The sequence below is a fragment of the Schistocerca americana genome, chromosome 3, assembly GCF_021461395.2.
Source record: "Schistocerca americana isolate TAMUIC-IGC-003095 chromosome 3, iqSchAmer2.1, whole genome shotgun sequence".
Lineage (NCBI taxonomy): Eukaryota > Metazoa > Arthropoda > Insecta > Orthoptera > Acrididae > Schistocerca > Schistocerca americana.
This window is the reverse complement of record NC_060121.1, coordinates 6,198,533-6,214,232: the sequence shown is the minus strand read 5'-3', so window position 1 is coordinate 6,214,232 and position 15,700 is coordinate 6,198,533.

Genomic DNA, 15,700 nt, shown 5'->3' with positions numbered 1-15,700 from the left:
ATAGACAGGAAGAAGAGTCAGTTTTCTTGTACTTAAGTCGGCGTTGTGCCTTTTGTATTTAATTCCGATGCAAGTTCTGTGTTTCATCGTCAGTAAGAAGGTCAGAGGTATACAGTAAACCTGAAGTGAAGCATCGGACTCTATAACTAGTGTCACAGGAATGGTTCTAACATAGACAGTAAGAGGAGTCAGTTTTCTTGTACTTAAGTCGGCATTGTGCCTTTTGTATTTAATTCCCATGCAATTTTAGTGTTTCATTGACAATATGAAGGTCAGAGGGATACAGTGAACCTGAAGTGAAGCATCGGAATCTATAACTAGTGTCACAGGAATGCTTCAAAGCATAGACAGTAAGAAGAGTCCGTTTTCTTGTACTTAAGTCGGCATTGTGCGTTTTGTATTTAATTCCGATGCAATTTCTGTGTTTCATCGTCAATACGAAGGTCAGAGGGATACAGTAAACCTGAAGTGAAGCATCGGAATCTGTAACTAGTGTCACAGGAATGGTTCAAACATAGACAGTAAGAAGAGTCAGTTTTCTTGTACTTAATTCGGCATTGTGCCTTTTGTATTTAATTCCGATGTAATTTCAGTGTTTCATCGTCAATAAGTAGGTCAGAGGGATACAGTAAACCTGAAGTGAAGCATCGTAATCTAAGTCAGTTTTCTTGTACATAAGTCGGCATTGTGCCTTTTGTATTTAATTCCGATGCAATTTCAGTGTCTCAACGTCAATAAGACGTTCAGAGGGATACACTAAGCCTGAAGTGAACATCGGAATCTATAACTAGTGTCACAGGAATGGTTCAAAACATAGACAGTAAGAAGAGTCAGTTTTCCTGTGCTTAAGTCGGCATTGTGCCTTTTGTATTTAATTCCGATGCAATTTCAGTGTCTCAACGTCAATGAGAAGGTCAGAGGGATACAGTAAACCTGTAGTGAAGCATCGGAATCTATAACTAGTGTCACAGGAATGGTTCAAAACATAGACAGTAAGAAGAGTCAGTTATCTTGTACTTAAGTCGGCGTTGTACCGTTGTACCTTTTGTATTTAATTCCGACGCAAGTTCTGTGTTTCATCGTCAATAAGAAGGTCAGAGGTATACAGTAAACCTGAAGTGAAGCATCGGAATCTATAACTAGTGTCACAGGAATGGTTCATAACATAGACAGTAAGAAGGGTCAGTATTCTTGTACTTAAGTCGGCATTGTGCCTTTTGTATTTAATTCCGATGCAATTTCTGTGTTTCATCGTCAATAAGAAGGTCAGAGGGATACAGTAAACCTGAAGTGAAGCATCGGAATCTATTACTAGTCCCACAGGAGTGGTTCAAACAAAGACAGTAAGAAGAGTCAGTTTTCTTGTACGTAAGTCGGCATTGTGCTTTTTATATTAATTCCGATGCAATTTCTGTGTTTCATCGTCAATACGAAGGTCAGAGGGATACAGTAAACCTGAAGTGAAGCATCGGAATCTATAACTAGTGTCACAGGAATGGCTCAAACATAGAGAGTAAGAAGAGTCAGTTTTCTTGTACATAAGTCGGCATTGTGACTTTTGTATTTAATTCCGATGCAATTTCTGTGTTTCATCGTCAATTAGAAGGTCAGAGGGATACAGTAAACCTGAAGTGAAGCATCGGAATCTATTACTAGTGTCACAGGAATGGTTCACAACATAGACAGTAAGAAGAGTCAGTTTTCTTGTACTTAAGTCGGCGTTGTGCCTTTTGTATTTAATTCCGATGCAAGTTCTGTGTTTCATCGTCAGTAAGAAGGTCAGAGGTATACAGTAAACCTGCGGTGAAGCATCGGACTCTATAACTAGTGTCACAGGAATGGTTCTAACATAGACAGTAAGAGGAGTCAGTTTTCTTGTACTTAAGTCGGCATTGTGCCTTTTGTATTTAATTCCGATGCAATTTTAGTGTTTCATCGTCAATATGAAGGTCAGAGGGATACAGTGAACCTGAAGTGAAGCATCGGAATCTATAACTAGTGTCACAGGAATGCTTCAAAACATAGACAGTAAGAAGAGTCAGTTTTCTTGTACTTAAGTCGGCATTGTGCCTTTGCTATTTAATTTCGATGCAATTTCTGTGTTTCATCGTCAATAAGAAGGTCAGAGGGGTACAGTAAACCTGAAGTGAAGCATCGGAATCTATAACTAGTGTCACAGGAATGGTTCATAACATAGACAGTAAGAAGGGTCACTATTCTTGTACTTAAGTCGGCATTGTGCGTTTTGTATTTAATTCCGATGCAATTTATGTGTTTCATCGTCAATAAGAAGGTCAGAGTGATACAGTAAACCTGAAGTGAAGCATCGGAATCTATAACTAGTGCCACAGGAATCGTTCAAAACATAGACAGTAAGAAGAGTCAGTATTCTTGTACTTAAGTCGGCATTGTGCTTTTTGTATTTAAGTCCGATGCAATTTCTGTGTTTCATCGTCAATACGAAGGTCAGAGGGATACAGTAAACCTGAAGTGAAGCATCGGAATCTATAACTAGTGTCACAGGAATGGTTCAAACATAGACAGTAAGAAGAGTCAGTTTTCTTGTACTTAATTCGGCATTGTGCCTTTTGTATTTAATTCCGATGTAATTTCAGTGTTTCATCGTCAATAAGTAGGTCAGAGGGATACAGTAAACCTGAAGTGAAGCATCGGAATCTATAACTAGTGTCACAGGAATTGTTCAAAACATAGACAGTAAGAAGAGTCAGTTTTCTTGTACATAAGTCGGCATTGTGACTTTTGTATTTAAATCCGATGCAATTTCTGTGTTTCATCGTCAATAAGATGGTCAGAGGGATACAGTAAACCTGAAGTGAAGCATCGGAATCTATAACTAGTGTCACTTGAATGGTTCAAATCATAGGCAGTAAGAAGAGTCAGTTTTCTTGTACTTAAGCCGGCATTGTGCCTTTTGTATTTAATTCCGATGCAATTTCTGTGTTTCATTGTCAATAAGAAGGTCAGAGGGATACAGTAAACCTGTAGTGAAGCATCGGAATCTATAACTAGTGTCACAGGAATGGTTCAAAACATAGACAGTAAGAAGAGTCAGTTTTCCTGTGCTTAAGTCGGCATTGTGCCTTTTGTATTTAATTCCGATGCAATTTCTGTGTTTCATCGTCAATAAGATGGTCAGTGGGATACAGAAAACCTGAAGTGAAGCATCGTAATCTATAACTAGTGTCACAGGAATGGTTCAAAACATAGACAGTAAGAGGAGTCAGTTCTCTTGTACTTAAGTTGGCATTGTGCCTTCTGTATTTAATTACGATGCAATTTCAGTGTTTCATCGTCAATATGAAAGTCAAAGGGATACAGTGAACCTGAAGTGAAGCATCGGAATCTATAACTAGTGTCACAGGAATGCTTCAAAACATAGACAGTAAGAAGAGTCAGTTTTCTTGTACTTAAGTTGGCATTGTGCCTTTTGTATTTAATTCCGATGCAATTTCTGTGTTTCATCGTCAATAAGACGGTCAGAGGGATACAGTAAACCTGAAGTGAAGCATCGGAATCTATAACTAGTGTCACAGGAATGGTTCATAACATAGACAGTAAGAAGGGTCACTATTCTTGTACTTACGTCGGCATTGTGCCTTTTGTATTTAATTATGATGCAATTTCTGTGTTTCATCGTCAATAAGTAGGTCAGAGGGATACAGTAAACCTGAAGTGAAGCATCGGAATCTATAACTAGTGTCACATGAATGGTTCAAACATAGCCAGTAAGAAGAGTCAGTTTTCTTGTACATAAGTCGGCATTGTGACTTTTGTATTTAATTCCGATGCAATTTCTGTGTTTCATCGTCAATAAGAAGGTCAGATTGATACAGTAAACCTGAAATGAAGCATCGGAATCTGTAACCAGTGTCTTATGAATGGTTTAAATCATAGACAGTAAGAAGAGTCAGTTTTCTTGTACTTAAGTCGGCATTGTGCCTTTTGTATTTAATTCCGATGCAATTTCTGCGTTTCATCGTCAATAAGATGGTCAGAGGGATACAGTAAACCTAAAGTGAAGTATCGGAATCTATAACTAGTGTCACAGGAATGGTTCAAAACATAGACAGTAAGAAGAGTCAGTTTTCCTGTACTTAAGTCGGCATTGTGCCTTTTGTATTTAATTTCTATGCAATTTCAGTGTCTCAACGTCAATAAGAAGTTCAGAGGGATACAGTAAGCCTGAAGTGAACATCGGAATCTATAACTAGTGTCACAGGAATGGTTCAAAACATAGACAGTAAGAAGAGTTAGTTTTCTTGTACTTAAGCCGGCGTTGTACCGTTGTACCTTTTGTATTTAATTCCGATGCAAGTTCTGTGTTTCGTCGTCAATAAGAAGGTCAGAGGTATACAGTAAACCTGAAGTGAAGCATCGGAATCTATAACTAGTGTCACAGGAATGGTTCATAACATAGACAGTAAGAAGGGTCAGTATTCTTGTACTTAAGTCGGCATTGTGCCTTTTGTATTTAATTCCGATGCAATTTCTGTGTTTCATCGTCAATAAGAAGGTCAGAGGGATACAGTAAACCTGAAGTGAAGCATCGGAATCTATAACTAGTGCCACAGGAATGGTTCAAAACAAAGACAGTAAGAAGAGTCAGTTTTCTTGTACTTAAGTCGGCATTCTGCTTTTTGTATATAATTCCGATGCAATTTCAGTGTTTCATCGTCAATAAGAGGGTCAGAACGATACAGTGAACCTGAAGTGAAGCATCGGAATCTATAACTAGTGTCACACGAATGGATCAAAACATAGACAGTAAGAAGAGTCAGTTTTCTTCTACTTAAGTCGGCATTTTGCCTTTTGTATTTAATTCCGATGCAATTTCTGCGTTTCATCGTCAATATGAAGGTCAGAGGGATATAGTAAACCTGAAGTGAAGCATCGGAATCTATAACTAGTGTCACAGGAATGGTTCAAACATAGACAGTAAGAAGATTCAGTTTTCTTGCACTTAAGTCGGCATTGTGCCTTATGTATTTAATTCCGATGCAATTTCTGTGTCTCATCGTCAATAAGAAGGTCAGAGGGATACAGTAAACGTGAAGTGAAGCATCGGAATCTATAACTAGTGCCACAGGAATGGTTCAAAACAAAGACAGTAAGAAGAGTCAGTTTTCGTGTACTTAAGTCGGCATTGTGCTTTTTGTATTAATTCCGATGCAATTTCTGTGTTTCATCGTCAATACGAAGGTCAGAGGGATACAGTAAACCTGAAGTGAAGCATCGGAATCTATAACTAGTGTCACAGGAATGGTTCAAACATAGTCAGTAAGAAGAAGCAGTTTTCTTGTACTTAAGTCGGCATTGTGCCTTTTGTATTTAATTCCGATGCAATTTCTGTGTTTCATCGTCAATAAGTAGGTCAGAGGGATACAGTAAACCAAAAGTGAAGCATCGGAATCTGTAACTAGTGTCACATGAATGGTTCAAACATAGCCAGTAAGAAGAGTCAGTTTTCTTGTACATAAGTATGCATTGTGACTTTTGTATTTAATTCCGATGCAATTTCTGTGTTTCATCGTCAATAAGAAGGTCAGAGAGATACAGTAAACCTAAAGTGAAGCATCGGAATCTATAACTAGTGTCACAGGAATGGTTCATAACATAGACAGTAAGGAGGGTCAGAATTCTTGTACTTAAATCGGCATAGTGCCTTTTGTATTTAATTCCGATGCAATTTCTGTGTTTCATCGTCAATACGAAGGTCAGAGGGATACAGTAAACCTGAAGTGAAGCATCGGAATCTATAACTAGTGCCACAGGAATGGTGCAAAACAAAGACAGTAAGAAGAGTCAGTTTTCTTGTACTTAAGTCGTCATTGTGCTTTTTGTATTTAATTCCGATGCAATTTCTGTGTTTCATCGTCAATACGAAGGTCAGAGGGATACAGTAAACCTGAAGTGAAGCATCGGAATCTATAACTAGTGTCACAGGAATGGTTCAAACACAGACCGTAAGAAGAGTCAGTTTTCTTGTACTTAAGTCGGCATTGTGCCTTTTGTATTTAATTCCGATGCAATTTCTGTGTTTCATCGTCAATAAGAAGGTCAGAGGGATGCAGTAATTCTGAAGTGAAGCATCGGAATCTATAACTAGTGTCACAGGAATGGTTCAAAACATAGACTGTAAGAAGAGTCAGTTTTTTTGTACTTAAGTCGGCATTGTGCCTTTTGTATTTAATTCCGAAGCAATTTCCATGTTTCATCGTCAATAAGAAGGTCAGAGGGATACAGTAAACCTGAAGTGAAGCTTCGGAATCTATAACTAGTGTCACAGGAATGGTTCAAAACATAGACAGTAGGAAGAGTCAGTTTTTTTGTACTTAAGTCGGCATTTTGCCTTTTGTATTTAATTCCGATGCAATTTCTGTGTATCATCGTCAATAAGAAGGTCAGAGGGATACAGTAAACCTGAAGTGAAGCATCGGAATCTATAACTAGTGTCACAGGAATGGTTCGAACATAGACAGTAAGAAGAGTCAGTTTTCTTGCACTTAAGTCGGCATTGTGCCTTTTGTATTTAATTCCGATGCAATTTCTGTGTTTCATCGTCAATAAGAAGGTCAGAGGGATACAGTAAACCTGAACTGAAGCACCCGAATCTATAACTAGTGTCACGTGAATGGTTCAAATCATAGACAGTAAGAAGAGTCAGTTTTCTTGTACTTAAGTCGGCATTGTGCATTTTGTATTTAATTCAGATGCAATTTCTGTGTTTCATCGTCAATAGGAAGGTCAGAGGGATACAGGAAACCTGAAGTGAAGCATCGGAATCTATAACTAGTGTCACAGGAATGGTTCAAAACATAGACAGTCAGAAGAGTCAGTTATCTTGTACTTAAGTCCGCATTGTGCCTTTTGTATTTAATTCCGATGAAATTTCTGTGTTTCATCGTCAATAAGAAGGTCAGAGGGATACAGTAAAAATGAAGTGAAGCATCGGAATCTATAACTAGTGTCACAGGAATGGTTCAAACATAGACAGTAAGAAGATTCAGTTTTCTTGCACTTAAGTCGGCATTGTGCCTTTTGTATTTAATTCCGATGCAATTTCTGTGTCTCATCGTCAATAAGAAGGTCAGAGGGATACAGTAAACCTGAAGTGAAGCATCGGAATCTATAACTAGTGCCACAGGAATGGTTCAAAACAGAGACAGTAAGAAGAGTCAGGTTTCTTGTACTTAAGTCGGCATTGTGCTTTTTGTATTAATTCCGATGCAATTTCTGTGTTTCATCGTCAATACGAAGGTCAGAGGGATACAGTAAACCTGAAGTGAAGCATCGGAATCTATAACTAGTGTCACAGGAATGGTTCAAACATAGACAGTAAGAAGAAGCAGTTTTCTTGTACTTAAGTCGGCATTGTGCCTTTTGTATTTAATTCCGATGCAATTTCTGTGTTTCATCGTCAATAAGTAGGTCAGAGGGATACAGTAAACCAAAAGTGAAGCATCGGAATCTGTAACTAGTGTCACATGAATGGTTCAAACATAGCCAGTAAGAAGAGTCAGTTTTCTTGTACATAAGTCGGCATTGTGACTTTTGTACTTAATTCCGATGCAATTTCTGTGTTTCATCGTCAATAAGAAGGTCAGAGGGATACAGTAAACCTAAGGTGAAGCATCGGAATCTATAACTAGTGTCACAGGAATGGTTCATAGCATAGACAGTAAGAAGGGTCAGAATTCTTGTACTTAAATCGGCATAGTGCCTTTTGTATTTAATTCCGATGCAATTTCTGTGTTTCATCGTCAATACGAAGGTCAGAGGGATACAGTAAACCTGAAGTGAAGCATCGGAATCTATAACTACTGCCACAGGAATGGTGCAAAACAAAGACAGTAAGAAGAGTCAGTTTTCTTGTACTTAAGTCGTCATTGTGCATTTTGTATTTAATTCCGATGCAATCTCTGTGTTTCATCGTCAATACGAAGGTCAGAGGGATACAGTAAACCTGAAGTGAAGCGTCGGAATCTATAACTATTGTCACAGGAATGGTTCAAACACAGACCGTAAGAAGAGTCAGTGTTCTTGTACTTAAGTCGGCATTGTGCCTTTTGTATTTAATTCCGATGCAATTTCTGTGTTTCATCGTCAATAAGAAGGTCAGAGGGATGCAGTAATTCTGAAGTGAAGCATCGGAATCTATAACTAGTGTCACAGGAATGGTTCAAAACATAGACTGTAAGAAGAGTCAGTTTTTTTGTACTTAAGTCGGCATTGTGCCTTTTGTATTTAATTCCGAAGCAATTTCCATGTTTCATCGTCAATAAGAAGGTCAGAGGGATACAGTAAACCTGAAGTGAAGCTTCGGAATCTGTAACTAGTGTCACAGGAATGGTTCAAACACAGACCGTAAGAAGAGTCAGTGTTCTTGTACTTAAGTCCGCATTGTGCCTTTTGTATTTAATTCCGATGAAATTTCTGTGTTTCATCGTCAATAAGAAGGTCAGAGGGATACAGTAAAAATGAAGTGATGCATCGGAATCTATAACTACTGTCACATGAATGGTTCAAACATAGCCAGTAAGAAGAGTCAGTTTTCTTGTACATAAGTCGGCATTGTGACTTTTGTACTTAATTCCGATGCAATTTCTGTGTTTCATCGTCAATAAGAAGGTCAGAGGGATACAGTAAACCTAAAGTGAAGCATCGGAATCTATAACTAGTGTCACAGGAATGGTTCATAACATAGACAGTAAGAAGGGTCAGAATTCTTGTACTTAAATCGGCATAGTGCCTTTTGTATTTAATTCCGATGCAATTTCTGTGTTTCATCGTCAATACGAAGGTCAGAGGGATGCAGTAATTCTGAAGTGAAGCATCGGAATCTATAACTAGTGTCACAGGAATGGTTCAAAACATAGACTGTAAGAAGAGTCAGTTTTTTTGTACTTAAGTCGGCATTGTGCCTTTTGTATTTAATTCCGAAGCAATTTCCATGTTTCATCGTCAATAAAAAGGTCAGAGGGATACAGTAAACCTGAAGTGAAGCTTCGGAAATATAACTAGTGTCACAGGAATGGTTCAAAACATAGACAGTAAGAAGAGTCAGTTTTTTTGTACTTAAGTCGGCATTTTGCCTTTTGTAATTAATTCCGATGCAATTTCTGTGTATCATCGTCAATAAGAAGGTCAGAGGGATACAGTAAACCTGAAGTGAAGCATCGGAATCTATAACTAGTGTCACAGGAATGGTTCGAACATAGACAGTAAGAAGAGTCAGTTTTCTTGCACTTAAGTCGGCATTGTGCCTTTTGTATTTAATTCCGATGCAATTTCTGTGTTTCATCGTCAATAAGAAGGTCAGAGGGATACAGTAAACCTGAACTGAAGCACCCGAATCTATAACTAGTGTCACATGAATGGTTCAAATCATAGACAGTAAGAAGAGTCAGTTTTCTTGTACTTAAGTCGGCATTGTGCCTTTTGTATTTAATTCAGATGCAATTTCTGTGTTTCATCGTCAATAGGAAGGTCAGAGGGTTACAGGAAACCTGAAGTGATGCATCGGAATCTATAACTAGTGTCACAGGAATGGTTCAAAACATAGACAGTAAGAAGAGTCAGTTTTCCTGTACTTAAGTCGGCATTGTGCCTTTTGTGTTTAATTCCGATGCAATTTCTGTGTTTGATCGTCAATAAGAAGGTCAGAGGGATACAGTAAACCTGAAGTGAAGCATCGTAATCTATAACTAGTGTCACAGGAATGGTTCAAAACATAGACAGTAAGAGGAGTCAGTTCTCTTGTACTTAAGTCGGCATTGTGCCTTTTGTATATAATTCCGAAGCAATTTCAGTGTTTCATCGTCAATAAGAGGGTCAGAACGATACAGTGAACCTGAAGTGAAGCATCGGAATCAATAACTAGTGTCACAGGAATTGATCAAAACATAGACAGTAAGAAGATTCAGTTTTCTTCTACTTAAGTCGGCATTTTGCCTTTTGTATTTAATTCCTATGCAATTTCTGCGTTTCATCGTCAATAAGAAGGTCAGAGGGATATAGTAAACCTGAAGTGAAGCATCGGAATCTATAACTAGTGTCGCAGGAATGGTTCAAACATAGAGAGTATGAAGATTCAGTTTTCTTGCACTTAAGTCGGCATTGTGCCTTTTGTATTTAATTCCGATGCAATTTCTGTGTTTCATCGTCAATAGGAAGGTCAGAGGGATACAGGAAACCTGAAGTGAAGCATCGGAATCTATAACTAGTGTCACAGGAATGGTTCAAAACATAGACAGTCAGAAGAGTCAGTTATCTTGTACTTAAGTCCGCATTGTGCCTTTTGTATTTAATTCCGATGAAATTTCTGTGTTTCATCGTCAATAAGAAGGTCAGAGGGATACAGTAAAAATGAAGTGAAGCATCGGAATCTATAACTAGTGTCACAGGAATGGTTCAAACATAGACAGTAAGAAGATTCAGTTTTCTTGCACTTAAGTCGGCATTGTGCCTTTTGTATTTAATTCCGATGCAATTTCTGTGTCTCATCGTCAATAAGAAGGTCAGAGGGATACAGTAAACCTGAAGTGAAGCATCGGAATCTATAACTAGTGCCACAGGAATGGTTCAAAACAGAGACAGTAAGAAGAGTCAGGTTTCTTGTACTTAAGTCGGCATTGTGCTTTTTGTATTAATTCCGATGCAATTTCTGTGTTTCATCGTCAATACGAAGGTCAGAGGGATACAGTAAACCTGAAGTGAAGCATCGGAATCTATAACTAGTGTCACAGGAATGGTTCAAACATAGACAGTAAGAAGAAGCAGTTTTCTTGTACTTAAGTCGGCATTGTGCCTTTTGTATTTAATTCCGATGCAATTTCTGTGTTTCATCGTCAATAAGTAGGTCAGAGGGATACAGTAAACCAAAAGTGAAGCATCGGAATCTGTAACTAGTGTCACATGAATGGTTCAAACATAGCCAGTAAGAAGAGTCAGTTTTCTTGTACATAAGTCGGCATTGTGACTTTTGTACTTAATTCCGATGCAATTTCTGTGTTTCATCGTCAATAAGAAGGTCAGAGGGATACAGTAAACCTAAGGTGAAGCATCGGAATCTATAACTAGTGTCACAGGAATGGTTCATAGCATAGACAGTAAGAAGGGTCAGAATTCTTGTACTTAAATCGGCATAGTGCCTTTTGTATTTAATTCCGATGCAATTTCTGTGTTTCATCGTCAATACGAAGGTCAGAGGGATACAGTAAACCTGAAGTGAAGCATCGGAATCTATAACTAGTGCCACAGGAATGGTGCAAAACAAAGACAGTAAGAAGAGTCAGTTTTCTTGTACTTAAGTCGTCATTGTGCATTTTGTATTTAATTCCGATGCAATCTCTGTGTTTCATCGTCAATACGAAGGTCAGAGGGATACAGTAAACCTGAAGTGAAGCGTCGGAATCTATAACTATTGTCACAGGAATGGTTCAAACACAGACCGTAAGAAGAGTCAGTGTTCTTGTACTTAAGTCGGCATTGTGCCTTTTGTATTTAATTCCGATGCAATTTCTGTGTTTCATCGTCAATAAGAAGGTCAGAGGGATGCAGTAATTCTGAAGTGAAGCATCGGAATCTATAACTAGTGTCACAGGAATGGTTCAAAACATAGACTGTAAGAAGAGTCAGTTTTTTTGTACTTAAGTCGGCATTGTGCCTTTTGTATTTAATTCCGAAGCAATTTCCATGTTTCATCGTCAATAAGAAGGTCAGAGGGATACAGTAAACCTGAAGTGAAGCTTCGGAATCTGTAACTAGTGTCACAGGAATGGTTCAAACACAGACCGTAAGAAGAGTCAGTGTTCTTGTACTTAAGTCCGCATTGTGCCTTTTGTATTTAATTCCGATGAAATTTCTGTGTTTCATCGTCAATAAGAAGGTCAGAGGGATACAGTAAAAATGAAGTGATGCATCGGAATCTATAACTACTGTCACATGAATGGTTCAAACATAGCCAGTAAGAAGAGTCAGTTTTCTTGTACATAAGTCGGCATTGTGACTTTTGTACTTAATTCCGATGCAATTTCTGTGTTTCATCGTCAATAAGAAGGTCAGAGGGATACAGTAAACCTAAAGTGAAGCATCGGAATCTATAACTAGTGTCACAGGAATGGTTCATAACATAGACAGTAAGAAGGGTCAGAATTCTTGTACTTAAATCGGCATAGTGCCTTTTGTATTTAATTCCGATGCAATTTCTGTGTTTCATCGTCAATACGAAGGTCAGAGGGATGCAGTAATTCTGAAGTGAAGCATCGGAATCTATAACTAGTGTCACAGGAATGGTTCAAAACATAGACTGTAAGAAGAGTCAGTTTTTTTGTACTTAAGTCGGCATTGTGCCTTTTGTATTTAATTCCGAAGCAATTTCCATGTTTCATCGTCAATAAAAAGGTCAGAGGGATACAGTAAACCTGAAGTGAAGCTTCGGAAATATAACTAGTGTCACAGGAATGGTTCAAAACATAGACAGTAAGAAGAGTCAGTTTTTTTGTACTTAAGTCGGCATTTTGCCTTTTGTAATTAATTCCGATGCAATTTCTGTGTATCATCGTCAATAAGAAGGTCAGAGGGATACAGTAAACCTGAAGTGAAGCATCGGAATCTATAACTAGTGTCACAGGAATGGTTCGAACATAGACAGTAAGAAGAGTCAGTTTTCTTGCACTTAAGTCGGCATTGTGCCTTTTGTATTTAATTCCGATGCAATTTCTGTGTTTCATCGTCAATAAGAAGGTCAGAGGGATACAGTAAACCTGAACTGAAGCACCCGAATCTATAACTAGTGTCACATGAATGGTTCAAATCATAGACAGTAAGAAGAGTCAGTTTTCTTGTACTTAAGTCGGCATTGTGCCTTTTGTATTTAATTCAGATGCAATTTCTGTGTTTCATCGTCAATAGGAAGGTCAGAGGGTTACAGGAAACCTGAAGTGATGCATCGGAATCTATAACTAGTGTCACAGGAATGGTTCAAAACATAGACAGTAAGAAGAGTCAGTTTTCCTGTACTTAAGTCGGCATTGTGCCTTTTGTGTTTAATTCCGATGCAATTTCTGTGTTTGATCGTCAATAAGAAGGTCAGAGGGATACAGTAAACCTGAAGTGAAGCATCGTAATCTATAACTAGTGTCACAGGAATGGTTCAAAACATAGACAGTAAGAGGAGTCAGTTCTCTTGTACTTAAGTCGGCATTGTGCCTTTTGTATATAATTCCGAAGCAATTTCAGTGTTTCATCGTCAATAAGAGGGTCAGAACGATACAGTGAACCTGAAGTGAAGCATCGGAATCAATAACTAGTGTCACAGGAATTGATCAAAACATAGACAGTAAGAAGATTCAGTTTTCTTCTACTTAAGTCGGCATTTTGCCTTTTGTATTTAATTCCTATGCAATTTCTGCGTTTCATCGTCAATAAGAAGGTCAGAGGGATATAGTAAACCTGAAGTGAAGCATCGGAATCTATAACTAGTGTCGCAGGAATGGTTCAAACATAGAGAGTATGAAGATTCAGTTTTCTTGCACTTAAGTCGGCATTGTGCCTTTTGTATTTAATTCCGATGCAATTTCTGTGTTTCATCGTCAATAAGTAGGTCAGAGGGATACAGTAAACCTAAAGTGAAGCATCGGAATCTGTAACTAGTGTCACATGAATGGTTCAAACATAGCCAGTAAGAAGAGTCAGTTTTCTTGTACATAAGTCGGCATTGTGACTTTTGTATTTAATTCCGATGCAATTTCTGTGTTTCATCGTCAATAAGAAGGTCAGAGGGATACAGTAAACCTAAAGTGATGCATCGGAATCTATAACTAGTGTCAGAGGAATGGTTCATAACATAGACAGTAAGAAGGGTCAGTATTCTTGTACTTAAGTCGGCATAGTGCCTTTTGTATTTAATTCCGATGCAATTTCTGTGTTTCATCGTCAATAAGAAGGTCAGAGGGATACAGTAAACCTGAAGTGAAGCATCGGAATCTATAACTAGTGCCACAGGAATGGTTCAAAACAAAGACAGTAAGAAGAGTCAGTTTTCTTGTAATTAAGTCGGCATTGTGCGTTTTGTATTAATTCCGATGCAATTTCTGTGTTTCATCGTCAATACGAAGGTCAGAGGGATACAGTAAACCTGATGTGAAGCATCGGAATCTATGACTAGTGTCACAGGAATGGTTCAAACATAGACAGTAAGAAGAAGCAGTTTTCTTGTACTTAAGTCGGCATTGTGCCTTTTGTATTTAATTCCGATGCAATTTCTGTGTTTCATCGTCAATAAGTAGGTCAGAGGGATACAGTAAACCTAAAGTGAAGCATCGGAATCTGTAACTAGTGTCTTATGAATGGTTCAAACATAGCCAGTAAGAAGAGTCAGTTTTCTTGTACATAAGTCGGCATTGTGACTTTTGTATTTAATTCCGATGCAATTTCTGTGTTTCATCGTCAATAAGAAGGTCAGAGGGATACAGTAAACCTAAAGTGAAGCATCGGAATCTATAACTAGTGTCACAGGAATGGATCAAAACATAGACAGTAAGAAGAGTCAGTTTTCTTCTACTTAAGTCGGCATTTTGCCTTTTGTATTTAATTCCGATGCAATTTCTGCGTTTCATCGTCAATAAGAAGGTCAGAGGGATATAGTAAACCTTAAGTGAAGCATCGGAATCTATAACTAGTGTCACAGGAATGGTTCAAACATAGACAGTAAGAAGATTCAGTTTTCTTGCACTTAAGTCGGCATTTTGCCTTTTGTATATAATTCCGATGCAATTTCTGTGTTTCATCGTCAATAAGAAGGTCAGAGGGATACAGTAAACCTGAAGTGAAGCATCGGAATCTATAACTAGCGCCACAGGAATGGTTCAAATCGAAGACAGTAAGAAGAGTGAGTTTTCTTGTACTTAAGTCGGCATTGTGCTTTTTGTATTAATTCCGATGCAATTTCTGTGTTTCATCGTCAATACGAAGGTCAGAGGGGTACAGTAAACCTGAAGAGAAGCATCGGAATCTATATCTAGTGTCACAGGAATGGTTCAAACGTAGACAGTAAGAAGAAGCAGTTTTCTTGTACTTAAGTCGGCATTGTGCCTTTTGTATTTAATTCCGATGCAATTTCTGTGTTTCATCGTCAATAAGTAGGTCAGAGGGATACAGTAAACCTAAAGTGAAGCATCGGAATCTGTAACTAGTGTCACATGAATGGTTCAAACATAGCCAGTAAGAAGAGTCAGTTTTCTTGTACATAAGTCGGCATTGTGACTTTTGTATTTAATTCCGATGCAATTTCTGTGTTTCATCGTCAATAAGAAGGTCAGAGGGATACAGTAAACCTAAAGTGATGCATCGGAATCTATAACTAGTGTCACAGGAATGGTTCATAACATAGACAGTAAGAAGGGTCAGTATTCTTGTACTTAAGTGGGCATAGTGCCTTTTGTATTTAATTCCGATGCAATTTCTGTGTTTCATCGTCAATAAGAAGGTCAGAGGAATACAGTAAACCTGAAGCAAAGCATCGGAATCTATAACTAGTGCCACAGGAATGGTGCAAAACAAAGACAGTAAGAAGAGTCAGTTTTTTTGTACTTAAGTCGGCATTGTGCCTTTTGTATTTAATTCCGAAGCAATTTCCATGTTTCATCGTCAATAAGAAGGTCAGAGGGATACAGTAATC